Source organism: Chlorocebus sabaeus, chromosome 17 (genome assembly GCF_047675955.1).
Source record: "Chlorocebus sabaeus isolate Y175 chromosome 17, mChlSab1.0.hap1, whole genome shotgun sequence".
NCBI classification, from domain to species: Eukaryota; Metazoa; Chordata; class Mammalia; order Primates; family Cercopithecidae; genus Chlorocebus; species Chlorocebus sabaeus.
In genome coordinates, this window is record NC_132920.1 from 27312159 (window position 1) to 27340110 (window position 27952).

The 27952-nt window shown below is 41.9% G+C and overlaps 5 non-coding genes and 1 pseudogene across 5 annotated transcripts; 2 read left to right on the plus strand and 4 right to left on the minus strand.

The window, feature by feature from the left end:
- The first annotated feature begins 9061 nt into the window (after nt 1–9061).
- LOC140708905 (endogenous retrovirus group K member 6 Env polyprotein-like) lies at nt 9062–11367 on the plus strand (annotated as a pseudogene).
- Nucleotides 11368–15186: 3819 nt separating this feature from the next.
- Nucleotides 15187–15259, minus strand: TRNAK-UUU (transfer RNA lysine (anticodon UUU)). Its single transcript has one exon. It is a non-coding gene; the product is annotated as a tRNA-Lys (tRNA).
- A 946-nt stretch (nt 15260–16205) lies between these two features.
- Nucleotides 16206–16277, minus strand: TRNAM-CAU (transfer RNA methionine (anticodon CAU)). The gene has a single exon. It is a non-coding gene; the product is annotated as a tRNA-Met (tRNA).
- A 3783-nt stretch (nt 16278–20060) lies between these two features.
- On the plus strand, nt 20061–20166 carry LOC119626906 (U6 spliceosomal RNA). The gene has a single exon (XR_005243084.1). It is a non-coding gene; the product is annotated as a U6 spliceosomal RNA (small nuclear RNA).
- Nucleotides 20167–25947: 5781 nt separating this feature from the next.
- Nucleotides 25948–26054, minus strand: TRNAL-CAA (transfer RNA leucine (anticodon CAA)). Its single transcript has 2 exons — nt 26017–26054; nt 25948–25993 (listed from the first exon to the last, which is right to left on the minus strand). It is a non-coding gene; the product is annotated as a tRNA-Leu (tRNA).
- A 1149-nt stretch (nt 26055–27203) lies between these two features.
- Nucleotides 27204–27310, minus strand: TRNAL-CAA (transfer RNA leucine (anticodon CAA)). Its single transcript has 2 exons — nt 27273–27310; nt 27204–27249 (listed from the first exon to the last, which is right to left on the minus strand). It is a non-coding gene; the product is annotated as a tRNA-Leu (tRNA).
- Between the last annotated feature and the right edge of the window lie 642 nt (nt 27311–27952).

Consider the following 27952-nt stretch of genomic DNA (forward strand, 5'->3'; position numbering starts at 1 on the left):
TCTATTGATTCAGTGTAATTTCAACATAAATTCCAAAAGTGTTTTTCCAAGGATTTGATAAACTGGTTGTAAAATTATATGGAAGTGCATAGGAACTATAATAGCAAGAACACTTACTAAAAATAAGGAGAAAATTGCCAACAAACTTGCAGGACTTATTAGACATTCCAGAAATTCATATATTAAAACACGTACTGATATAAAATCTTGAGTTGACAAAATACAAAAAAGAGCTAATTAAAGAAAAACTCATACGTATATAAACTCTGGTATATTGACTGAGGGTTATGCCAGATCATAGGAGAGTTGGGGGTATTTAATGAATGAAGCCAGGAATATAATATTCTTATAGAGGGAAACACGAAGTTGGGTAAAGATTAACACCATGAACTGGGCACGGTGGCTCACGCCTGTAATCCCAGCACTTTGGGAGGCTGAGGTGGGTGGATTGCCTAGGTCAGGAGTTCAAGACCAACTTGGCCAACATAGTGAAACCCCGTCTCTACTAAAAATACAAAAAATTAGCTGGGCTCGGCAGCAGGCACCTGTAATCCCAGCTACTCGAGAGGCTGAGACAGGAGAATCGCTTGAACCTGGGATATGGAGGTTGCAGTGACGCAAGGCAACGTCGTTTCACTCCAGCCTCGGCATCAAGAGAGAAACCCTGTCTAAAAAAAAAAAAAAAAGATTAACACCATGAAGATCAAGGACATAAATGTCAAGAACAAAATTTGCAATTCTTACTAATATTTATACAAATCAATCAGGACTGTGTATACACTAGTTAGGTAGTAAGATGGAGACATTTAATACAACAAATTGGCTACACTAGTGATAGAGAAACTGATATGACAAATGGGACAGAGATTAGGAAGAACTGGAAATCACTAAAGGCCAAAAGCCTCTGCCACCTGGAAGAACCTGAAGCCGCGGCAGGCTTACCCTTCAGGCTCTTGACACATTAAGATGTAGCAGAAGCCCAGGAGGGATGGGTAATACCCTGTTTCCACTTTTCCTTCTTCCCTTTCATCTCCATTCAGTGCCTAACATTGGTTAAGTCCAACCAGAAGTCAGTTGACAAGGGAGTCTGGGAAACGCAGTTTACGTCATTGCAGTGTAGAGCACAAAAGAGCATGGGTGATGAGTAAGTCTGAGCAAAAACAGCTAAGTGAACTCTACCTCTTTTGCTACTCAACATCCAATGTCAGCATTTTACCAATATTTAACTCACATTCAAAAACTAATGCTTTCTGCACATGAAGAGATCCTTAAACTCCCCCAGAAAAGAGAAGCAAGTACCATCACACTTTCTGGAAGAGACAGCATTATTAGAGCCTAGGAATTGAAATTATCTGGCTTAAGGTTTAATCGTACTTGTTGTGTCCAGTGAGAGCTAAAGTGAAGGAGAACATGCAGCTGTTCCCATAGATGGTGCCCAGAGCAGGCAGACAGTGGTAGAAATTATCTGACTCCTTTATTCCTTTTACTCTCCTATCACCCACCAGTGCATTTTGTTGACTAAACTGAGCTGCAAACAAATGTGAAGCAGGCTTGGGAAATGCAGTCAGAGTTCAACCCTCTTTGATGTGGGAAAAAGTTGAAGGAGAAGGGTGAAGAAAGAATTTGAGAAACAAGAGGCAGTGGTTACCACATATATGAGAATATGTGTTGGAAGTAGTAAAGATTGGAAACACTGGTTAAACAAGACACAAAAATGCTCCAGGTTTAAGAAAACCTTGATAATTATGAAAGTAATTACAGATTAAATTGAAAACACAAGTTACTCTGAGAAAGATTAAACTGCATCCAAATAATTGAATTGAATTGCAAGGGATTAGATAAGGAGGAAGATTAAAAAATGTAGCAAGACTTCCACATGTAAATAAGTCAAATATATACATGAAATAATCAAATAGATAAATAAACTGACATTTAGAAGAAAATTCAAATGTATAAATCCAAACATATGTAGATATGTTCAACCTCATTGTGATAAAGGAATACAAACCATCACTACAATAAGATACTATTAACCTCCACTTGATCAGATTAAAATGAAATGTGCAAAAATAATAGCAGTTGACTATTTAGATATGTAGTAGTATCCCTAATACATTGCCAAGAGAGGCATCCATTTTTACAACCCTGAAAAATGGTTTGTCATTATCTCAAAAAGTTAAACATTTACAAAATCTAACAAATTGACAATTTTTCTTCTAGGAACACACACACACACACACACACACACACACAAAAACACTTGTAACTCAGCACCATGCTGTATGTGCATAATTGCTCATAGAACTATTAACAATATGCCTGGAAACAACTCAGATACTCATTGGTTGATGTGTGAAAGGCCTGATGCAAAGATTTTTGAAGTCTGCACTCTGAAATGAGAAAATTTCCCACGGTATATGCATAATATATGCATGAAAATTATTCATATATTAGCTGCTCCTACCCCACAAAAAAAATCCTCAATATACTCTAAAATATAGAAATAGTAGAAATCAACATTTTCTGACCTTTGAAAATTATAAAACTTTTTTTTAAAAACTAGGGCCGGCCGTGCACGGTGGCTCATGCCTATAATCCCAGCACTTTGGGAGACCGAGGCGGGTGGATTACCTGACGTTATGTGGGGAAAAGAAAGATAGATCAGACTGTTACTGTGTCTGTGTAGAAAGAAGTAGACATAAGAGACTCTATTTTGTTCTGTATTAAGAAAAATTCTTCCGCCTTGAGATGCTGTTAATATGTAACCCTAGCCCCAATCCTGTGCTAGCAGAGACATGTGCTGTGTTGACTTAAGGTTTAATGGATTTAGGGTTATGCAGGATGTGCTTTGTTAAAAAAGTGCTTGAAGGCAGTGTGCTTGTTAAAAGTCATGCCATTCTTTAATCTCAAGTACCCAGGGACACAATATACTGCAGAAGACAAAAGTACCCAGGGACACAATACACTTCGGAAGGCCACAGGGACCTCTGCCTAGGAAAGCCAGGTGTTGTCCAAGGTTTCTCCTCATGTGATAGGCTGAGATGTGGCCTCCTAGGAAGGGAAAGACCTGACCATCCCCCAGCCCGATACCCATAAAGGGTCTGTGCAGAGGAGGATTAGTAAAAGAGGAAGGCCTCTTTGCAGTTGAGATAAGCGGAAGGCATCTGTCTCCTGCTCGTCCCTGGGCAATGGAATGTCTCGGTGTAAAACCCGATTCTATGTTCTATTTGCTGAGATAGGAGAAAACAGCCTTAAGGCTGGAGGTGAGACATGCTGGCGGCAATATTGTTCTTTAATGCACTGAGATGTTTATGTATGTGCACATCAAAGCACAGCACCTTTTCTTAACCTTGTTTAGACATAGAGACCTTTGTTCACATGTTTTCCTGCTGACCCTCTCCCCGGTATTACCCTATTGTACTGCCACATCCCCCTCTCTGGGATAGTAGAGATAATGATCAATAAATACTGAGGGAACTCAGAGACCAGTGCCAGGGTGGGTCCTCCCTATGCTGAGCACCGGTCCTCCCTATGCTGAGCGCTGGTCCCCTGGGCCCACTTTTTCTTTCTCTATACTTGTCTCTGTGTCTCTTTCTTTTCTCCATCCCACCTGACAAGAAACGCCCACAGGTGTGGAGAGGCAGGCCACCCCTTCATCTGGATGCTCGAGCGTGGTCATTGAGGACAAGTCAATGAGAGATTCCAGAGTACATCTATGGTCAGCCTTGCGGTAAGCCTGTGTGCTCGAAAGAACCTAGGGTAACAATGGGGCAAATTAAAAGTAAATATGCCTCTTATCTCAGCTCTATTAAAATTGATTTTAAAAGATGGGGAGTTAGAGTCTCTACAGAAAATCTAATCACGCTATTTCAAACGATAGAACAATTCTGCCCACGGTTTCTAGAACAGGGAACTTTAGATCTAAAAGATTAGGAAAAAATTGGCAAAGAATTAAAACAAGCAAGTAGGTAGGGTGAAATCATCCCACTTACAGTATGGAATGATTGGGTAATTATTAAAGTAGCTTTAGAACCGTTTCAAACAGGAGAAGATAGTGTTTCAGTTTCTGATGCTCCTGAAAGCTGTGTAATCGATTGTGAAGATGAGGCAGGGATAGAATCCTGGAAAGGAATAGAAAGTTCACATTGTAAATATGTAGCAGAGTTGGCAATGGCTCAGTCAATGCAAAATGTTGACTATAATCAATTACAGGAGGTGATATATCCTGAAACGTTAAAATTAGAAGAAAAAGGTCAAGAATTAGTGGGGCCATCAGAGTCTAAACCACGATGGCCAACTTGTCTTCCAGCAGCTCAGATGCCTGTAACATTACAACCTCAAATGCAGGTTAGACAAGTACAAACCCCAAAAGAAGATCAAATAGAACAAGATAGAGCCTCTGTCACGTCGGTGCCAATCCAAATACAGTATCCACAATATCAGCCGGTAGAAAATAAGACCCAATTGCCAGTAGCCTATCAATATTGGCCGCCAGCTGAACTTCAGTACAGGCCGCCCCCATAAAATCAGTATGGACGGCCAGGTGTGGTTTCCAGCACCACAGGGCAGGGGTTATAGCCTCAGCCGCCCAGTATGAGACTTAATCCTACAGCACCACCTAGTGGAGAGGGTAGTGAATTACATAACATTATTGATAAGAAAACAAGGAGATACTGAGGCGGGGCAATTCTCAGTAATATTAGAACCGATACCACTTGGAGAAGGGGCCCAAGAGGGAGAGCCTCCCCTAGCTGAAGCCAGATATGAGTCCTTTTCTATAAAAATGCTAAAAGATATGAAATAGGGAGTAAAATAGTATGGACCCAACTGCACTTACATAAGGACATTATTAGATTCCATTGCTCATGGACATAGACTCATTCCTTATGACTGGGAGATTTTGGCAAAATCATCACTCTCACCCTCTCAATTTTTACAATTTAAGACTTGGTGGATTGATGGGGCACAAGAACAGGTCCGAAGAAATAGGACTGCCAATCCTCCTATTAACATAGATGCAGATCAACTATTGGGAATAGGTCAAAATTGGAGCACTACTGAGCAACAAGCAATAATGCAAAATAAGGCCATTGAGCAAGTTAGAGCTATCCACCTTAGAGCCTGGGAAAAAAATCCAAGACCCAGGAACCACCTGCCCCTCATTCAATACAATAAGACAAGGCTCTAAAGAGCCCTACCCTGATTTTGTGGCAAGGCTTCAAGATGCTGCTCAAAAGTCAATTACCGATAAGAATGCCCATAAGGTCATAGTGGAGTTGATGGCATACGAAAACGCCAGTCCTGAGTGTCAATCAGTCATTAAGCCATTTAAAGGAAAGGTCCTGGCAGGATCATATGTAATCTCAGAGTACGGAAAAAGCCTGTGATGGAATTGGAGGAGCTATGCATAAAGCTATGCTTACGGCTCAAGCAATCACAGGAGTTGCTTTAGGAGGACAAGTCAGAACATTTGGGGGAAAATGTTATAATTGTGGACAAATTGACACCTAAAAAAAATTACCCAGTCTTAAACAAATAAAATATAACTATTCAAGGTATTACAACAACAGGTAAAGAGCCACCTGACTTATGTCCAAGATGCAAAAAAGGAAAACATTGGGCTGATCAATGTCATTCTAAATTTGATAAAAAATGGGCAACCATTGTCGGGAAACGAGAAGATGGGCCAGCCTCAGGCCCTGCAACAAACTGGGGCATTCCCAATTCAACCCTTTGTTCCTCAGGGTTTTCAGGGACAACAACCCCCAATGTCACAAGTACTTCAAGGAATGAGCCTTTTACCACAATATAGCAATTGTCCCCCGCCACAAGCGGCAGTGCAGCAGTAGATTTATGTACTATACAAGCAGTCTCTCTGCTTCCAGGGGAGCCCCCACAAAAAATCCCCACAGGGACATATGGCCCACTGCCTAAGGGGACTGTGGGACTAATCTTAGGAAGATCAAGTCTAAATCTAAAGGGAGTTCAAATTCATACTGGTGTGGTTAATTCAGACTACAAAGGTGAAATTCAACTGGTTATTAGCTCCTCAATTCCTTGGAATGCCAGTCCAGGAGACAGGATTGCTCAATTATTACTCCTGCCTTATATTAGGTTGGTAACAGTGAGATAAAAAGAACAGGAGGGTTTGGAAGCACTGATTTGCAGGAAAGGCTGCATATTGGACAAGTCAGTTCTCAGAGAGCAGACTTGTGTGTAAGGCCATTATTCAAGGAAAAAGTTTGAAGGGCTCGCAGACACTGGAGCAGAGGTCTCTATCATTGCTTTAAATCAGTGGCCAGGCTGTTACAGGACTTCTCAGCATAGGCATTGCCTTAGAAGTGTATCAAAGTACTGTGATTTTACATTGTTTAGGGCCGGATAATCAAGAAAGTACTGTTCAACCAATGATTACTTCCATTCCTGTTAATCTGTAGGGTCGAGATTTGTTACAACAATGGGGTGCGAAAATCACTATGCCTGCTCCATTATGCAGCCCCACGAGTCAAAAAATCATGACTAAGATGGGATATGTAACAGAAAAGGGATTAGGAGAACATGAAAATGGCATTAAAGTCCCAATTGAGACTGACGGAAATCAAGAAAGAAAAGGAATAGGGTGTCCTTTTTAGGGGCAGCCACTGTAGAGCCTCCTAAACCCATTCCATTAACTTGGAAAACAGAAAAACCAGTATGAGTAAATCAGTGGCCACTACCAAAACAAAAACTGGAGGCTTTGCATTTATTAGAAGGAACAATTAGAAAAGGGACATATTGAGCCTTTATTCTCGCCTTGGAATTCTCCCGTGTTTGTAATTCAGAAAAATTCCGGCCGATGGCGTATATGTTGACTGACTTAAGAGCCGTCAATGCCGTAATTCAACCCATGGGACCTCTCCAACCCGGACTGCCCTCTCCGGCCATGATCCCAAAAGACTGGCCTCTAATTATAATTGATCTGAAGGATTGCTTTTTTACCATTCCTCTGGCAGAGCAGGATTGTAAAAAATTTGCCTTTACTATACCAGTCATAAATAATAAAGAACCGGCCACCAGGTTTCAGTGGAAAGTGTTACCTCAGGGAATGCTTCATAGCCCAACTATTTGTCAGACTTTTGTAGGTCAAGCTCTTCAACCAGTTAGAGACAAATTTTCAAACTGTTATATCATTCAGTATGTTGATATTTTATGTGCTTCAGAAATGAGACAAATTAATTGACTGTTACACATTTCTGCAAGCAGAGGTTGCCAAAGCAGGCCTGACAATAGCATCTGATAAGATTCAAACCTCTACTCCTTTTCATTATTTAGGGATACAAATAGAAAATAGAAGAATTAAGCCACAAAAAATAGAAATAAGAAGAGACACATTAAAAACATTAAATGACTTTCAAAAATTGCTAGGAGATATTAATTGAATTCGGCCAACTCTAGGGATTCCTACTTATGCCATGTCAAATTTGTTCTCTATCCTAAGAGGAGACCCAGACTTAAATAGTAAAAGGATAGTAACCACAGAGGCAACAAAAGAAATTAAATTAGTGGAAGAAAAAAAATTTAGTTAGTGCAAATAAATAGAATAGATCCCTTAGCTCCAGTCCAACTTTTGATTTTTGCTACTGCACATTCTCCAACAGGCATCATTGTTCAAAATACTGATCTTGTGGAGTGATCATTTCTTCCTCACAGTACAATTAAGACTTTTACATTGTACTTGGATCAAATAGCTACATTAATTGGTCAGGCAAGATTACGAATAATAAAATTGTGTGGAAATGACCCAGACAAAATAGTTATCCCACAAGTTATTGTTCCTTTAAACAAGGAACAAGTTATTGTTCCTTTAAACAAGGAACAAGTTATTGTTCCTTTAAACAAGGAACAAGTTAGACAAGCCTTTATCAATTCTGGTGCATGGCAGATTGATCTTGCTAATTTTGTGGGAATTATTGATAATCATTACCCAAAAATAAAAATCTTCCAGTTTTTAAAATTGACTACTTGGATTTTACCTAAAATTGCCAGACATAAACCTTTACAAAATGCTCTCACAGTATTTACCGATGGTTCCAGCAATGGAAAAACGGCTTACATGGGGCCAAAAGAGCGAGTAATAATCGAAACTCAATGTCAATTGGCTCAAAGAGCAGAGTTGGTTGCATTCATTACAGTGTTACAAGATTTTAATCAACCTATTAATATTGTATCAGATTCTGCATATGTAGTACAGGCTACAAGGGATGTTGAGACAGCTCCAATTAAATATAGCATGGATGATCAGTTAAACCAGCTGTTCAATTTATTACAACAAACTGTAAGAAAAAGAAATTTCCCATTTTATATTACTCATATTTGAGCACACACTAATTTACCAGGGCCTTTAACTAAAGCAAATGAACAAGCTGACTTACTGGTATCCTCTGCATTCATAAAAGCACAAGAACTTCATGCTTTGACTCATGTAAATGCAGCAGGATTGAAAAACAAATTTGATGTCACATGGAAACAGCCAAAAGATATTGTACAACATTGCACCCAGTGTCAAGTCCTACACCTGCCCACTCAAGAGGCAGGAGTTAATCCGAGAGGTCTGTGTCTTAATGCATATGGCAAATGGATATCACGCATGTACCTTCATTTGGAAGATTATCATATGCTTATGAAACAATTGATACTTATTCACATTTCATATGGGCAACCTGCCAGACGGGAAAAAGTGTTTCCCATGTTAAAAAACATTTATTATCTTGTTTTGCTGTCATGGGAGTTCCAGAAAAAATTTAAACTGACAATGGACCAGGATACTGTAGTGAAGCTTTCCAAGAATTCTTAAATCAGTGGAAAGTTACACATACAACATACAACAGGAATTCCCTATAATTCCCAAGGACAGGCCATAGTTGAAAGAACTAATAGAACACTCAGAACTCAATTAGTTACACAAAAAGAAGGGGGAGACAGTAAGGAGTGTACCACTCCTCAGATACAACTTAATCTAGCACTCTATACCTTAAATTTTTTAAACATTTGTAGAAATCAGACTACTACTTCTGCAGAACAACATCTTACTGGTAAAAATAACAGTCCATATGAAGGAAAACTGGTTTGGTGGAAAGACAACAAAAATAAGACATGGAAAATGGGGAAGGTGGTAACGTGGGGAAGAGGTTTTGCTTGTGTTTCACCAGGAGAAAATCAGTTTCCTGTTTGGATACCCAGAAGACATTTGAAGTTCTACAATGAACCCATTGGAGATGCAAAGAAAAGTGCCTCCACGGAGACAGAAAAACCACAATCGAGCATCATCGACTCACAAGATGAGCAAAATGGTGATGTCAGAAGAACAAATGAAATTGCCATCCATCAAGAAGGCAGAGCCGCCGACTTGGGCACAATTAAAGAAGCTGACACAGTTAGCTAAAAAACGCCTAGAGAACACAAAGGTGACACAAACTCCAGAGAATATGCTGCTTGCAGCTTTGATTTTATCAACGGTGGTAAGTCTCCCCATGCTTGCAGGAGTAGCTGCAGCTAATTATACCTACTGGGCCTATGTGCCTTTCCCACCCTTAATTCGGGCAGGCGCATGTGTGGATAATCCTACTGAAGTATATGTTAATAATAATAGTATATGGGTACCTGGCCCCACGATCGTTGCCCTGCCAAACCTGATGAAGAAGGGATGATGATAAATATTTCCACTGGGTATCATTATCCTCCTATTTGCCTAGGGAGAGCACCAGGATGTTTAATGCCGGCAATCCAAAATTGGTTGGTAAAAGCACCCACTGTCAGCACCACCAGTAGATTTACTTATCACATGGTAAATGGAATGTCACTCAGGCTACAGGTAAATTATTTACAGGACTTTTCTTATCAAAGATCATTAAAATTTAGGCCTAAAGGGAAACCTTGCCCCAAGGAAATTCCCAAAGGATCAAAAGACACAGAAGTTTTAGTTTCGGAAGGACATGTGGCCAATAGTGCTGTGATAATTACAAAATGATGAATTCGGAACTATTACTGATTGGGCATCTTGAGAACAATTCTACCACAATTGCACAGGGCAAACTCAATCATGGCCCAGTGCGTGAGTCCAGCTGTTAATAGTGACTTAACAGAAAGTTTAGACAAACATAAGCACAAAAAATTACAGTCTTTCTACCCTTGGGAATGGGGAGAAAAAGGAATCTCTACTCCAAGACCAAAAATAATAAGTCCTGTTTCTGGTCCTGAATATCCAGAATTATGGAGGCTTACTGTGGCCTCATACTGCATTAGAATTTGGTCTGGAAATCAAACTATAGAAAGAAGAGATCGTAAGCCACTTTATTCTATCGACCTAAATTCCTGTCTAACAGTTCCTTTGCAAAGTTGTGTAAAGCCTCCCTTATATGCTAGTTATAGGAAATATAGTTATTAAACCAGATTCCCATACTATAACCTGTGAAAACTACAGATTGTTTACTTGCATTGATTCGACTTTTAATTGACATCACCGTATTCTGCTAGCGAGAGCAAGAGAAGGATCCCTGTGTGCATGGACCCACTGTGGGAGGCCTCGCCATCCCATCCGTCCGTGTTTTGACTGAAGTATTAAAAGGCATTTTAAATAGATCCAAAAGATACATTTTTACTTTAATTGCAGTGATTATGGGATTAATTGCAGTCACAGCTATGGCCGCTGTGGCAGGAGTTGCATTGGATTCTTCTGTTCGGACAGTAAGCTTTGTTAACGATTGGCAAAAGAATTCTACAAGATTGTGGAATTCACAATGTGGTATTGATCAAAAATTGGCAAATCAAATTAATGATCCTTGACAAACTGTCATTTGGATAGGAGATTGGCTCATGAGCTTGGAACATCGTTTCCAGTTACAGTGTGACTGGAATACGTCAGATTTTTTTTATTACACCCCGAGTTTATAATGAGTCTAAGCATCACTGGGACATGGTTAGATGCCATCTACAGGGAAGAGCAGATAATCTCACTTTAGACATTTCCAAATTAAAAGAAATTTTCGAAGCATCAAAAGCCCATGTAAATTTGGTACCAGGAACTGAGGCAATCGGGGCAGTTGCTGATGGCCTCGAAAATCTTAATCCCGTCACTTGAGTTAAGACCATGGGAAGTACTACTGTTGTAAATTTCATGTTAATCCTGTGTGCCTGTTCTGTCTGTGGTTAGTCTGCAGGTGTACCCAGCAGCTCCGAAGAGACAGTGACCATCGAGAATGGGTCATGATGACCATGGTGATATCGTCAAAAAGAAAAGGGAGAAATGTGGGGAAAAGAAAGAGATCAGACTGTTGCTGTGTCTATGTAGAAAGAAGTGGACATAAGAGACTCCATTTTGTCCTGTATTAAGAAAAATTCTTGGCCGGGCGCCGGTGGCTCACGCCTGTAATCCCTGCACTTTGGGAGGCCGAGGCGGGCGGATCACGAGGTCAGGAGATCGAGACCATCCTGGCTAACACGGTGAAACCCCGTCTCTACTAAAATACAAAAAATTAGCCGGGCACGGTGGCGGGCACCTGTAGTCCCAGCTACTCGGGAGGCTGAGGCAGGAGAATGGCACAAACCCGGGAGCGGAGCTTGCAGTGAGCCGAGATGGTGCCACTGCACTCCAGCCTGGGCGACAGAGTGAAGACTCCGCCTCAAAAAAAAAAAAAAAAAGAAAGAAAAATTATTCCGCCTTGAGATGCTGTTAATCTATAACCCTAGCCCCAACCCTGTGCTAGCAGAGACATGTGCTGTGTTGACTCAAGGTTTAATGGATTTAGGGCTATGCAGGATGTGCTTCGTTAAAGAAGTGCTTGGAGACAGTATGCTCGTTAAAAGTCATCCCCATTCTCTAATATTATGTAGCAGACTCCATACAATAGCACTAAAGCAGTAACCAAAGGAAAACTTGTAGACTTAATAAAAAGGAAACAATATTTCTACCAATAAAAAGAAAATAATGTTGAAGCCAAGACTGTGTCTCAGAGAGTGACTTAGTTTGGGTTCCCAAGAAACAGATTATCTGAGAGAGATTATGTGCACAAAATTTATTACAGAGAACACAGAAGAAAATATAAGAATGAGAGAAAAGCAGAACTGGAGAGAGGAAAAAGTAAAACTGCCAAACAGTTACAGCAGAGGCTTCAGCCAAGCCATGGGAGCTCTGGTAGGATGCCCTTCAGAACTGTCCCAAATTGAAGCAAAACTGTGGTCACTGGATACTGTTTGCCCCAGAGAGAGTCTAGTCCTGAGAGAGTACAATCTTTGGCAGAGGCGCTGTTCCTGGAGGTGAAATGACATTTTAGCAGTCAACACTCCTGGAAGCTATGAGAATGGAGCCTTGATACCGTGGAGAGGGGTAGCCCCATCAGATATTAAAATATACTCTTCATGCATCCATAATTAAAGCACTGTATCATTCACAAGTGAATAGACAGTCTAGTAATGGAATACAAAGTCCAGAAGTAAACAGAAGTAAAAAAAAAAATCACATATGGGTATTTAATATTTTATAAAGCATGTATTTCAAGCCATAGGTGCAAAGACAGACTTTTTGACAAGTAGTTCAGGAACAGCTTGTTAGTCAATTAGAGCTAAAATGAAATTCAGCTCTCACTCTTTATGCAAGAATAAATTCCAAATGAATCAGTGATCTAAGTGCAAACACTGAAAACCTACAAGTATTAAAAACAGTCATGTGTGAATTCCCTTATAGCCTGGATATAGAGTTTCCTAATTATAAGTTAAACTGTAGATATAATAAAAGAAAATTTAATAGCTTTAAGTACCTAAAAATATGGTACAAAGAAACATGACAAGCAGACTCTAAAGAGAGTTAGCAAATGGTGGGAATGGGGGCAGGGAGACTATTTGCAATGTGTATCACAGATAAGGAGTTAATATCCTTAATACAGAAACATTTTTCAACAATTGAAGAAACATTTTTCAACAATTGAAGAAAAGAAAACTTTATAGTAAAATGGGCAAAAACATTAACAGATAATTAATACATATATTTGCACATATGAAAATATGTTTAAATTCTGTAATAAAGAATTGCAAATTGAAACTACATGAAGATACTATTTCTCTGCTATCAGATTGGTAAAAATTTTAAAAGTATGTCAATGCATACAGGGAACAAGTAGTGTCATTTATTTCTGGTAAGGAAGCACATTGATATGAATACAAGCTTTATGAAGGGGAATTAGACTATGTCTAACAAAATTATATATATCTTAATCATTTCACCCAACAATCCCAAGTCTAACAATTTACCCTGAAAATCTACATCGACAAAATGAAAATATTCATAAGAATATTTACTCATTGCAGCATTGTTTGTAATTGCAAAATTTTTTGAACAACCTAAATGCTTAAGCATAAAAGAATGACTAGATTGTTACTTCCGCACAGTGGAGTACTTATGCAGCTGTACAAAAGATCTCTATGAACTGACATGGAGAGATTTCTAACATATATTGCTAAGCAAAAAAAGTAAAGCAAATCAATATCTATATACTGTAAATCAATATATACACACAATATAGTATAATATCTTTAGTCTGAAAAAGAAGAGGACATTTTATAAAGTATGTATCGCTGGGCGCAGTGGCTCACACTTGTAATCCCGGCACTTTGGGAGGCCGAGGTGGTTGGGTCACAAGGTCAGGAGTTGGAGACCAGCCTGACCAACATGGTGAAACCCTGTCTCTAGCAAAAATACAAAAATTACCCAGGCCTGGTGGCGCGTGCCTGTAATCCCAGCTACTCAGGAGGCTGAGACAGGAGAATCGCTTGAACCGGGGAGGTGGAGGTTGCAGGAGCCGAGATGGCGCCATTGCACTCCAGACTGGTCTCAAAAAAATAAAATAAAATAAATAAATAAAAAAGTATGTATCTGCCTGCTTATTCAAAGGAGGTACAGGAAGGATAAAAAAAGAAACTGGTAAGGTGGATTACCTATAGGCGGTAGATGAGAATGAGTTGAAAAAGATGGAGAAGGAAAGAAAAAGAAGCAATGAAGGGAAGTGGTATTTCTTCGAGTATATCTCTTTTGCATAGTTCTAACTTTTAAAATGATGTTATGTTTTAACTATATACAAAAACTAAAATATGCCGGGCACAGTGGCTCATGCCTGTAATCCCAGCAATTTGGGAGGCCGAGGCGGGCGGATCGCCTGAGGTCAGGAGTTCAAAGCCTGGCCAACATGGTGAAACCCCGTCTCTATTAAAAATACAAAAATTAGCCTGGCATGGTGGCGCTCCTGTAATCCCAGCTACTTGGGAGGCTGAGACAGGAGAACCACTTGAACCCGGGAAGTGGGTGTTGCAGGGAACCAAGATCACGCCATTGCACTCCAGCCTTGGCGACAAGAGTGAAATTCCGTCTCAAAAAAATAAAATAAAATAAAATAAAAAGCAAGGTCAGGGAAAAGAGTCAAAATGGACCTAATTACTTCAAATGAATCATATAACTGAAAAAAGAAAGGGCGAGATCTTACAAAATGGACCCAAATGCAGTGTTTGGACTGAATATTGTCAGGCTCAAGACAAAAGTGACAAGACAAAAAAACTGTCAACAATTTTGAACTCTTAGTACCTTCATAGTGGCGTGGTTTAGCAGATTCAGCACACTGCCCACAGAAGCCATGTCCTAGAAGCCCATGATCAGGGTCATTAACCATAATCCAAATCCCGGGATAATGATAGAAATAATGTAAACACAGAAAATACTATTTCAGAAAGTGTTTGGAAATGAGTTTTTCAACTGGGAACTGTTGCAAAGTGGTCAAATTTTTTGTGAAAGAAGAGCTGGTCTAAACTCCAAGGAACCACAGAGACACACTATGCAAAGGTCACTGCTCTTAAAGATTTTGCATTTTAATCAAGACCTTCCAAACTGCTCCCCCCCATGCCTGGAATAATGAACCATTTCAAGGGAGTTTTAAAATGGTCCATTTCCCAGTCATTCCATCACCAGTTTATTATTTTTATATCATGTCCTTTTCCACTTCTCTTGAAATATTGGGGATATGTTTCAAATAATATTGGGAAAGGATAATTTAAAGAAGAAAGTGATGCCTTTGTCTGTTTCAGCCTTTGTGATAATTTCCTTCTCCTCACAAGACGTTCCCAAATGGGCTGGGATTTAGACCTAACTGAAGTAAAACTAGTAATTTTCGCCTGAACAGGGACTTGAACCCTGGACCCTCAGATTAAAAGTCTGATGCTCTACCGACTGAGCTATCCAGGCTCTCCGCTGCTACCTCCGCTGCACTAGGAAGTGCTAATAAGGCTCATGATTTCGGTAATTACTTGGGTCTTCCAAGCGTTCTGGTCATATACCGGTGCCTCAGCACTGCAGCCAAGCTTTATTATATTGAGCATTCATTTAACCCTCAAACTGTTCATGCGTTAAATATGAAATTATTGTGTAGTATTTATTATAGGGGAAATGAAGAAAATCGGGCTCAGAATAGAGTGGGACCCCTTCGGTAGTGAATATTCCCACTACCGTGTGCAACTCATTACTGCACACAGGAGCCCTTAGAGATCGTAGCTGGCTGGTAAAGGCGCTTTAGAGCGGACTCTCGGGCTTCTTCATCAGCTTACCAGAAGGTTGGAGGCAGAAAGTACGCATTTCAACAATGACTTCAATAAGTGGGAAGAAATTTCAGACGAATAAAACATTTGGGTAAAGAAAGATTAAGTTATGGCGCAAGGAAAGTAGTTCAATTCCCGTTGTTTCCTCCGGTGTTTTCCTAGCTCTTCAGAGATGAGGTTTCCTGGAATCGTAATGCCAGAGCAACATACATGTGACACCCGCTTCTGTCTGGGGAATTACCTCCTTCAAAATCCACTTCTCCAAGAGTTTTGTAATATCTTTTTCCCGGTCGCCCAACCTAGTCTTCATTTTTTGCTCTTTTTCTTCACCTCTTCCTCAGTCTTTCCCTTCTTCTCCACACCAATCTCTGCTCCTCTACCACCTTATTTTTCAGACCTCCCATTTGCAGATTCACTCATTTCTCCGCCTGTGCTTCTGATCTTTCAAAGTGGATCACTAGGTTTCAGAAAGGACCAGGCAGTTAAAACAGAGCTTACTCCCTCAGTCACAGTAGGTCTTCAGTCACTCATGGCAGGTGTTAAAGCACCTCTGACGAGTGCCAGATCCAACGTTTTGGAGGAAAAAAACGTGAAGTTAGCAGAGGATGGTTTCGATCCATCGACCTCTGGGTTATGGGCCCAGCACGCTTCCGCTGCGCCACTCTGCTGCCCCTCTAGACTGTTGTGTCTTTTATCCAAGTAACTTATACATCTCCTAATACCGCTGTCCAGTTGTGTCAATATATTTTTTTCTTCTTTATCTATTTATTTTCTCTAGTCTGCCTTTCATCCTCGAGTTGTCTCACGTTTCCTTCTCAACATAGTCACCTAGGACTTGTTGTTTGCTCCTTTGCAACTTAAGAAAACCTATTGAAAGCCGTTCTCAGGAACTTGACATTCAACCCATTAGGCTCTCATACACTGACTTCTAGGGTTGGAATTAGAACTCAGGGTTTGTTTGCTTGTTTGTTTGTTTGTTTGTTTGTTTTCCGCGCCTTCTATAGTGCACACACTGTCTGTAATTTGGAACACCTTGGCTCCTCCGTATCCCTGGTAAGGCAGGGGCACTGTGTGGTCGTGAGGCCCTGTCCTCGGCCAGGTTGGAGAGACTAAGGAGAAACTGAAGATGCAGCGAACCGAAGAGAAGGAAATGCATGTACTTCCGAAAATCTTTGCTCGCAGAATTGAGGGAGACGTGGAGACGACATGCCAACTCAAAGAAGATTCAGTTTTCTGTGTCCCCCACTACAATGAAACTTTTTTCACAAAGATCGTAATGGGTATTCCTAACTATAAGAAGAGCGTGTGTGTGTTGACCACTTGGCCTTTGGACACTGGATCGGAAAACTGAGGCTCAGATCGCGTTCTAGGTGTGTCTGTGGACCCGTTTTTGTCAGTCTTGGTTCTTCCAGCCAAGGAATTGCGCAAAGCCATTTTAAAGATCCTGAGTACAATTTAAGCTCCCCAGTGGGATGGGCTTCACAGGCCTGAGATCTATGGAGTCGTACAACTTACCACCATCCCCCGAGCATCCCTACACACTCAGCCCTACTCTTGGGGTTTAACGTTTTGTAATGGCTCTCTTGAAGTTCTCAATAGTTTTATCCTTAAACTTGTGTTTTGTAAGCTATAGCCAACATGACAATGTAGCAAGCTTAGGCATGGGGGTCAGTTGACTCCCAAGAGTTCTGCCCAAGAGTTGGCTCCCAAGAGCTCTGCCTCCCCTCGATGGGTTTTCAGAAGCGAATTAGCCCTACTAACTGACATCCTTCCCCACTCTCTTTCCCGACCCCTCTTCCCCACCTGCCTCCAGCAGTAAAGCCCCCTAGGGGGTCTACAGAAGAGGGATTAAGTTCCTGCAGCCTAATCCCGGGGTTTCTGGGGTGTGGCATAATGGCTGTCATTCCTGACACTGGCTGGCAGCCTGGCAGTGCCCAGGTGAGTTGGGAGGGCGTCTTGGTGGCAGTGAGCCTGTAGCTCACACCCATATCAGTATACATTAATAATTACAACAGCGTTGTCTCCCTGCTTTTTGAACCAGGGCTCCCTCATTTTAATTTTTCACTGGGCCCTACAAATTATATAGCTGGTCCTGCTTCCCAAATTTCAGCGATGTTTGGTTCTCTTTGCTGGGCTCCCCTCAGGCTTCTTTACTATCTTGTTTTCACACTTGAAAAATCAGACCCTGGTGGCCCGGCACGGTGGCTCACATCTATAATCCCAGCACTGTGGGAGGTTGAGGCGGATGGATCGCGAGGTCAGGAGTTCGAGACCAGCCTGACCAATATGGTGAAACCTCGTCTCTACTAAAAACACAAAAAAGTTAGCCAGGCGTGCTGGCGCATGCCTGTAATCTCAGCTACTCGGCAAGCTGAGGCAGGAGAACTGCTTGAAACCGGGAGGCAGAGGTTGCAGTGTGCCAAGTCGTGCTACTGCACTCCAGGCTGGGCGACAGAGCGAGACTCCAAAAAAACTAAAACTAAAAATAAAGGTGGAGCTTGGAGTCCTCAAGGTAAGAATTTGGAGGCTTCATTTTGAAACCCCAATGCTTAACATTGCTGTAAGTTTCTATTTTTACATTATCTAAATTTTATAAAATTCAAGTCAGAAAAGATGTCAAATCATTTAAATTACTAACACATTTAGATAATATATCAAATAACCTCTAATAATTTAATTACTTATCAGACTTTTTTTGAGCAGTGACAAAGATTTCTTCATGACCAAACTCTAGTCAGGTTCCTCTGAAGGCTCTTCTCAACTAAGTCCCCGACTTTTGAACTTACATGTTTGTAGCTCTGCATTGCCCACTTTTAACAATAATCGTGCTAAGTCAGTTTAGCCAGAATCCCTCATCCTCTATTATCTGATCATCATTCATATCTGATCAGGATCCTCATTCTCCACCATGCTCCAGTGATATCATCTCCTTGGCCTGCCTTCAAGAATTCTATCAGGCCAGGTTAACCAGAAACCCCCTTACCTGTGATGTTTCCTTTCAGTAATTTTCCATCCACTGACCTCATCTCCCCACCCTGATCCTTGGCTATAAATTCCCACTTTTCATTGTTATATGCAAAGTTGAGTCCAGTCTCTCTCACCTACTGCAAAATCCCCTTATAGTAAAGTTTTCCTTACTATCTTTAACAATTGCCATAAATAATGTTTTCCTTAACACCAACACCATGTGTTTTGCTTTTTATATATAAATAACACATAATTTAATAAATTTGAGCTATGAAAGATGCCAATCAAAATACTCACATTTTTATAAGCTTTGGTGGTGGTGTTGTTTTTGCTTTTTTTGTTTGTCTGTTTTTGAGATGGAGTTTTGCTCTTATCGCCCAGGCTGGAGTGCATTGGTGCGATCTCGGCTCACTTCAACCTCTTCCTCCCCGGTTCAAGCGATTCTCCTGCCTCAGCCTCCTGAGTAGCTGGGATTACAGGCGCCTACTACCACACCCAGCTAATTTTTTTTTTTTTTTTTTTTTTTTTTTTTTTTTGAGACGGAGTCTTGCTCTGTAGCCCGGGCTGGACTGCAGTGGCCGGATCTCAGCTCACTGCAAGCTCCGCCTCCCGGGTTTACGCCATTCTCCTGCCTCAGCCTCCCGAGTAGCTGGGACTACAGGCGCCCGCCACCTCGCCCGGCTAGTTTTTTGTATTTTTAGTAGAGACGGGGTTTCACCGTGTTAGCCAGGATGGTCTCGATCTCCTGACCTCGTGATCCGCCCGTCTCGGCCTCCCAAAGTGCTGGGATTACAGGCTTGAGCCACCGCGCCCGGCCAATTTTTTGTATTTTTGATAGAGATGGGGCTTCACCATATTGGCCAGGCTGGTCTCGAACTGCTGACCTCAGGTGATCTGCCCACCTCGGCTTCCCAAAATGTTGGGATTACAGGCGTGAGCCACAGTGCCAGGGCAAGATTTAAAACACTATCTTCACTGTACATTTTGGTATTCCTTTTTTAAAATATATTTTTATTTTTATTTTGAGACAGAGTCTGGCTCTGTCACCCAGGCTGGAGTGCAATGGTGCAATCTTGGCTCACTGCAACCTCTGCCTCCCGGGTTCATGCGATTCTCCTGCCTCAGCCTCCTGAGTAGCTGGGATCACAGGCACCTGCCACCACGCCCAGCTAATTTTTAAAATATTTTTGGTGGAGACGGGGTTTCACCATGTTGGCCAGACTGGTCTCAAACTTCTGACCTCAGGTGACCCGCCCATCTCTGCCTCCCAAAGTGCTGGGATTACAAGAGTGAGCCACTGCACCCGTCCCATTTTGGCATTCTTGTTGTTAGGGAAGAAACACAGTTACTTTAGTCGTTGTTTGAGGGTAACGTTAAATATGACTTATACTATATGATAAGGGGTTTTCTTCACACTATAAAAATTGGCTTTGATTGTTTATATATAATGAAAAACTGTATGTAAGCAAGCAACAATTAGAGTTGTGTTCACTTTGACAGCACATATACAAAAATTGGAACTATACAGAGAAGATTAGCATGGCCCCTGTGCAGGATGACATACAAATTTGTGAAGCATTCTACATTTTTTTAAAAAATAGAGTAACCAATGATACGGAAATGGCCTAGAACAGTGGTTCTCAAACTTTGCACATTAGAATCACACTTCAGGATCTTTAAAACTAGAGTCGTACCTTGGTATCTGTGGGAGATTAATTTAGGATCTCCCACGGATACCAGAATCCATGCACGCTCAAGTTCCTTATGTAAAATGGAGTAGTATTTGCATATGACCTACGCACAACCTCCTGTATACATTAAATTATCTCTAGATTACTTATAATACCTAAAATACAAGGTACATGCTATGTAAATAATTGTTAAACTGTATTGATTAGGGAAAATGACAAGAATATAAGAATCTGTAATGTTTAGTATAGATGCAACCATCCTTTTTAAAAAATATATATTTTTTTGATCCACAATTGGTTTAATCAACAGATGTAAAACCCACAGACATGGAGGGCTAACTGTACCAATTTTTGTAGGCTTCTACCCCCACTAGACAAACTGATTTCATAGGATTTGGGTGCCAGTGGGCATCAGATATTTTATTCCACTGACCCCTAGCTTACAAGACAATTATGTGACTTTTGCGCAGACAGGTGTCATCACAAACTACCATTTTTATGGTATAAAGGGTCTCTTCAGGAGCTCTTAAAATGACTTCTTTCAAGTACATTGATAGAGTTTGTAGAAAATATATTGATACTGCTCTCTATCCTAAAAGACATCTTTACAAGTGAAAGCTTCAAAAATTTCCCCGAAGAGATTAATATGGAGTTAGTTACTTGAATCAAATTCTGGGGTCTTTAATAATCTTGAGAATATCTCTGGTCTGCTAGATTTTGACCATCTCAACTGACTGGCACATTATATTGAGCCTAAGAAATACCTTAGTCGGGGCCGGGTGCGGAGACGGGCGGATCACGAGGTCGGGAGATGGAGACCACCCTGGCTAACACGGTGAAACCCCTCGCTACTAAAAATACAAAAAAAAATACCCAGGCGTGGTGGCGGACACCTGTAGTCCCAGCTACTCGGGAGGCTGAGGCAGGAGAATGGCGTGGAACCCGGGAGGTGGAGCTTGCCGTGAGCCGAGATGGCACCACTGCATTCCAGCCCGGGCGACAGAGCAAGACTCCGTCTCAAAAAACAAAACAAAACAAAAAAAAAGGAAAATAAATTCTTTATTCGGACCTTGCTGATTTTGGAGTCCCTTCACACCACAAAATACATCTGATATTTTAAGTAAAAATAATCAAGTAGGGAGATATAGAAGAAAGATTCAGAACAAAAGTAAAATAATACATTCATTTTTATTCACGTTGGAAATATAAAGAGTCCATTAGAAAGAATGTAAACCAAGGAAAACATAAAAGATTTTTAAATGTTCCGCCTGACCACAACGGTAAAATTAAATATATACACACCCAGTTGTATAAATGGACAAACTGAAGACTAAGGTCAGAACTAAATAACCTCAAAACAAACAAACAAACAAACAACAAGACTCCATCTCCTTTAACACTCTCCCATGTTTACTTTGAAGCAACTTTTATAAGGTGTCATATGTGTCAGAAAGAATTGTCAGACTTAAAAATCGACAACAAAAATTACTGGGTCCTTCCTTTCAGTGATGTGCTTGGCGTTGTCTGGCAGACCCTCTAGCAAGTATCTGATTTTTTTAGAGCTATGCACCTTTGACTTTCTATTCACTAGGCTAAGCTCTGTGATGGTAGAAGTTAAGTTATAGAAAAGTGATAATAATTCAAGTGATTCATGTCTACATTAACCCTAAGATTTTACTCAGTTGAGATACAATTTTCAGCCTTTCTAATGTGTGTTGTTGGTTCTTCAAATTCATCTTTTAAGGGGTTTTCCCAATTTACTTAGTAATTAGCGAGATATATGAAATCTTAAACACTACATTCATGTTATATTTGTATGAAAGTCAGGTTTTCGGTTTTCCTTGTGGCTGATAACACCAGAACATTTTGGGGGTTCAAAAGAGGAAGAAAGAAGTCCTGACGGGGATGTCAAGTGCTGGATGACGAGCACATGATGGGGTGTGAGGTATAAGTTTGAAATATTTTAATTGTTAGAGAAAAAGGGACTCCGAGCACATTTTCTAAAGTGTTTGGAAGGTAGGACTCCTTGGTCCAGAAATGGCGATACAGCAGAGAATTTGAGTTGTTGCAAATCGGTAAAAATGCCAGAGGCAGCAAATAGAAATACGAAGCTGAATGCTCTCTTGAGCAACTGCTCAAGAGACATGGTTTGCTAGGGAAAGTATTTACGTAAATTATTTTTAATCCCTAAAGGATTTTTTTTTTTTTTTTTTTTTTTAACGGAGTCTCGCTCTGTAGCCCAGGCTGGAGTGCAGTGGTGCGATCTCGGCTTACTGCAAACTCCGCCTCCGGGGTTCACGCCATTCTCCTGCCTCAACCTTCCGAGTAGCTGGGACTACAGGCGCCCGCCACCGCGCCTGGCTAATTTTTTTTTTTTTTTTTTTTTTTTTTTTTTTTTTTTTGGTAGAGACAGGGTTTCATCGTGGTCTCGATCTCCTTACCTCGTGATTCGCCCGCCTCGGCCCCCCAAAGTGCTGGGATTACAGGTGTGAGCCACCGCGCCCAGGCCCCAAAGGATTTAAAACAAAAAAAAAAATTTTTTTTTTGAGACGTAGTCTTGCCCTGTAGCCCAGGCTGGAGTGCAATGGCGCGATCTCGGCTCACTGTTGCCTCTGCCTCCCGGATGTGATTCTCCTGCCTCAGCCTCCCAAGTAGGCTAGCTGAGATTACAGGCGCACGCCACCATGCCTGGTTAATTTTTGTAATTTTGTGGAGACAAGGTTTCACCACATTGACTAAGCTGGTCTCGAACTCCTGACCTCAGGTAATTCTCCCGCCTCGGCCTCCCAAAGTGCTGGAATTACAGGCGTGAGCCACTGCGCCCTTACAATACCCAAAGAATTTTGAAGAATTTTCCCTACATTTGCAGATGAAGAAAAGTTTCACAAATGATCTAAATAAAATAAAACACCATACATTTTACTTTCGGAAGTGATGGAGTTTGAATTTAAACACATATATCTGATTCAAGAGGCTTATGTTTGCTACTATTGCACTTTGCCTTTAAAACAATGCTGGGTTTGGCCGGGCGCAGCGGCTCACGCCTGTAATACAGCACTTTGGATCCCGAGGCGAGCAGATCACTCAAGACCAGGCTGCTCAACATGGTGAAACCCCGTCGGGTTTTAGCTGGGCGTGGTTGTGGCAGCCTGTAATCTCAGCTACTCGAGAGGCTGAGGCAAGAGAATCACTTGAACCTTCGAGGCGGAGGTTGCAGTGAGCCGAGATCGCACCACTGCCCTACCGCCTGAACGACAGAGCGACACTCTGTCTCAAAATAATAACAATAAACAAGTTAAATATGAACAGGGAGGTGGGCTCCAGGTTGGCCTACATATCTGTCACACCTAGGAAGGGGGCCATGACAGTTGACATATCATCCGCATCTGAGACTTCAAGAGTCCTTGGACCCTTCTTGCAGTTGAACTTATCTGGCTCAAGCAGGAACTAACAACTCCACAAGGGACTTTCCATGCCATGGAGGCAAGCGGAGTACGGTTTGCTCCAGTTTTGCTTGCTCCAGAAGTAACCTTTTGCTCATTATAATAGTAAAAAACACACCCCTGGAGGGAGATTTAAGATGTTAATGAGACATGCAATGTATGTACTAGCATGTATAGCCACAGCGCATGTGCACCCAGAGGATCACCCAAAACATGCTTACTAGTAACACCTCCTCCTGCCTGCCACTTTTTGAATAAACATATAAGACTCCCGGCCAGGCGCGGTGGCTCACTCCTCTAATCCCAGCACTTTGGGAGGCCGAGGCGGGAGGATCACAAGGCCAGGAGTTGGAGACTAGTCTGGCCAACGTGGTGAAACCCCGTCTGTATTAAAAATACAAAAATTAGCCGGGTGTAGTGGCGCTTGCCAGTAGTCTCAGCTACTCGGGAGGCTGCGGCAGGAGAATTACTTGAGCCTGGCAGGCGGAGGTTACAGTGAGCTGAGATCGCGCCACTGCACTCCAGAGCCGGATTCTGTCTCAAAATAAATAAATAAATAAATAATTTAAATGAAAGTAAAATTAAAAAAGAATCCCAAAAAGGGGGTATCCCCAGTGCCAGCTGGCGCCGTCTCACCTTCAAGCAGCCTGCTCTGACTTAGCTTTCAGTGTATTTTCGTTTTTGCAATAAACTGTCTTAAGATGGTATCTTCGTTGTTGCTTGTCTCTTGCTTAAATTCTTTTAACCAAAAAACAAGAACGGAGGACTTCGCATTTCTCAGCAACATTTGAAGTTCTCCACTTGAAGACCAAAAACAACAACAACAACAACAACAACGACAAACAATTCACCCCTGATCGTTGGGTACATAAAATAGGATCTTGCAATAGCTGCTTGCCAGTACATTTGAGTATGTCAGGATTGTCTTCTGCGTGTATGTTCGTTGTTTCATTTCTGTAGGAAATGAAGTTTCTGAAAGCTGCTAATTTGGGGCAGTAATTGAAAGCATTACTATGGAACAGAATGGAAAGTAATTGGATGTAATTGGACATACATATTGGATGTATGTCTCCCACCTTAATAAAGCAAGAGGGATTCGTGTGTGTGTGTATATATATATTTATATATATATTTATATATATACACACACATATATACACACACATATACACATATTTATTTATTTTTTACTCGGTAGAGTTTTAAATCAAGATGAAGATCTCTCTGTTCGTCCATCAAGGTCTTATATTTCTCTTACGTGCGTCCCATAATAACCTACATCCTGTCTCTTCACTTCACATCCCTTCTCCCATCACCCACAGAAAGAATCAAAGGGGATCTAGATAAGCGAGGGAGAGGAAGAACGGGGAAACATGGAAAGAAAAAAGGCGGAAGGGGGTGGGGGGAAGAGGTGGTGGTGGTTTGACCTTGAGGAAGGAAACGAGATGATTGTGCAATAATACTCCAGCCTATCCCTTGCAGAAACCATTAAGATGCTGAAAATAATTGTACAGGGAATATGTAAGTGCCACTCACGGGCTTGTTAAGTTAAAATGTGGGCGGAAGCATTGGGGACAGCTCCTGAAAGGTGGTAGTTGCAAAATGATTTTGGTAAAATCTGTATCTCAAGCTCTTGTCTCCTGTTTTTGTTTGTTTTAGAAATGAACTCGCTCTGTCGCCCTGGTTGGAGTGCAGCGGCGCGATCATACAACTCACCTCACTGCAGTTTCGCTCTCCTGGGCTCTCACGTGATCAAGCCTTTCTCCTACCCAGGTAGCTGGGACTACAGGGGCGCGCCACCACGCATCGTTCATTTTTTGTATAGACGGGGTGGAACTCCTGGGCTCAAACAATCCTCCCCGCTCAGCCCCCAAATCCTAGTGGTTTTTTGCTTTGTGTGTGTGTGTGTGTGTGGCTTTTTGAGAGGGAGTTTTGCTTGGTCGCCAAGGCTAGAGTGCAATGGCACGATCTCGGCTCACTGCAACCTCCACCTCCCGGGTTTAAGCGATTCTCCTGCCTCCGCCTCTCAAGTAATTGGGATTACCGGCGCCCACCACTGCTGCCGGGTAATTCTTGTATTTTTAGTAGAGACGGGGTTTCGCCATGTTGGCAAAGCTGGTCTCGAACTCCTGACCTCAGGTGATCCGCCCGTCTCGGCCTCCCAAAGTGCTGAGATTACAGGTGTAAACCACCGCGCCCGGTCCCCCAATCCTAGGATGAAAGGGGCAAAAGAGGTGTGTCAGAAGTGGGATTCGAACCCACGCCTCCATGCGGAGACCAGAAGCCCCAAACTTGGGAAGCAGTAACTTGAGTCTGGCGCCTTAGACCACTCGGCCATCCTGACACGTGCTGCTAGTCCTTAAGTTTCATTATGTAACTCGTGGTCAGCAGACTCGGTCTCTGACAAAGGAGGAAAAGACCTCGGATGGGTGGCGTATGCTCCCGGTTTTCAGAGCGGTATTTATTATTTTGCCCGATGCTATTCTAAATGATGCTAAAAATAGTGTCATCAAAATACTTTATGTTGCTATCTTTCAGGTTAAGTCAAAAATGAAATAATAGGGAAAGTGGCAAATACTCAGAACAGTGCTAAGTTTCTATCTAGCTCCGTAACAGTTTCCTGGCTAGAGGGACCCTCAAAGCTCAGTATTCAGCATCCTAAGCAGGCGCTTTGTAGAAAGAAACAAAAGTCATACATGATTTTTATTTTTACTTTTCCGGTTTCCCCACCTAGCCCAAAATACGCTGTGAATACTTTGAAGCAGAAATAAAATCAGTAACAGAAAAATGAACTGTCTCAATTCAAAAGAATGGTTGAAAAAGATGAAGGTGGAGAATGGAGAAAAATAATTAACAATTTTATCATTTTAAGAGGTTTCTAGAGCAAGAAAGAGTGGTAGGTGCTTGTGAATGTGCAGAGGTGAGAAGAAGAGTGAAAAGGTGGAATTAATCATGGAGGCGGGAAGAGAGGAAGAAGAGACTTCAGGTTTGGAGAGGTAAATTAATCAAACTGTCCATGGCTCATTTTTGTTATTGGTCAACGAAATCTTTCTCTTTCTCTCTCTGTTTCCCTTACTGTTTTGTTGTTTTTCTTTGTCATGCCTACCATACAGCCCTTTCCTCTCTCCCAACATACAGGTAACCTCTCTAAAATATTTAAAATTATTATTTTTTGAGACAGAGTCTCACTCTGTCACCCAGGCTGGAGTGCAGTGGCGCGATCTCGGCTGATTGCAGCCTCTGGCTCCTGGGTTCAAGCGATTCTCTTGCCTCAGCCTCCCGAGTAGCTGGGACTACAGGCGCGCGCCATCATGCCTGGCTGATTTTTTTTGTATTTCTAGAAGAGACAGGGTTTCACCATGTTCGCCAGGCTGATCTCGAACTCCTGACCTCAGGAGATCCGCCCGTCTCGGCCTCCCAAAGTGCTGAGATTACAGGCGTAAACCACCGCGCCCGGTCCCCCAATCCTAGGATGAAAGGGGCAAAAGGGGTGTGTCAGAAGTGGGATTCGAACCCACACCTCCATGCGGAGACCAGAAGCCCCAAACTTGGGAAGCAGTAACTTGAGTCTGGCGCCTTAGACCACTCGGCCATCCTGACACATACTGCTAGTCCTTAAGTTTCATTATGTAACTCATGGTCAGTAGACTCTGGCTCTGAAGGAAAAGACCTTGGATGGGTGGAGTATGCTAGGTTCGTCTAGGCCTCCCAAAGTGGTGGGACTACATTATTACTACTGTTTGAGATGGAGTTTTACTCTGTCTCCCAGGCTGGAGTGCAGTGGCACCATCTTGGCTCACTGCAACCTCTGCCTCTCAGTTTCAAGCGATTCTCCTGCCTCAGCCTCCCGAGTAGCGGGGATTACAGGCGCACACCACCACGCCCAGCTAATTTTTGTATTTTTGGTAGAGATGGGGTTTCACTATTTTGGTCAGGCTGGTCTGGAAATCCGGACCTCAAGTGATTCGCCCACCTGGGCCTCCCAAAGTGCTGGGATTACAGGCGTGAGCCACCGCGCCCGGCCGAAATTATAATAAACTATCCTTGAAAAATATGTTGTTGATTTGCGTAACTTAAATCCTAACTTCTGACTGGGCGTGGTGGCTCACGCCTGTAATCCCAGCACTTTGGGAGGCCGAGGCAAGCGGATCACGAGGTCAGGAGATAAGAGACCATCCTGGCTAACACGGTGAAACCCCGTCTCTACTAAAAATACAGAAAATTAGCTGGGCGTGATGGCGG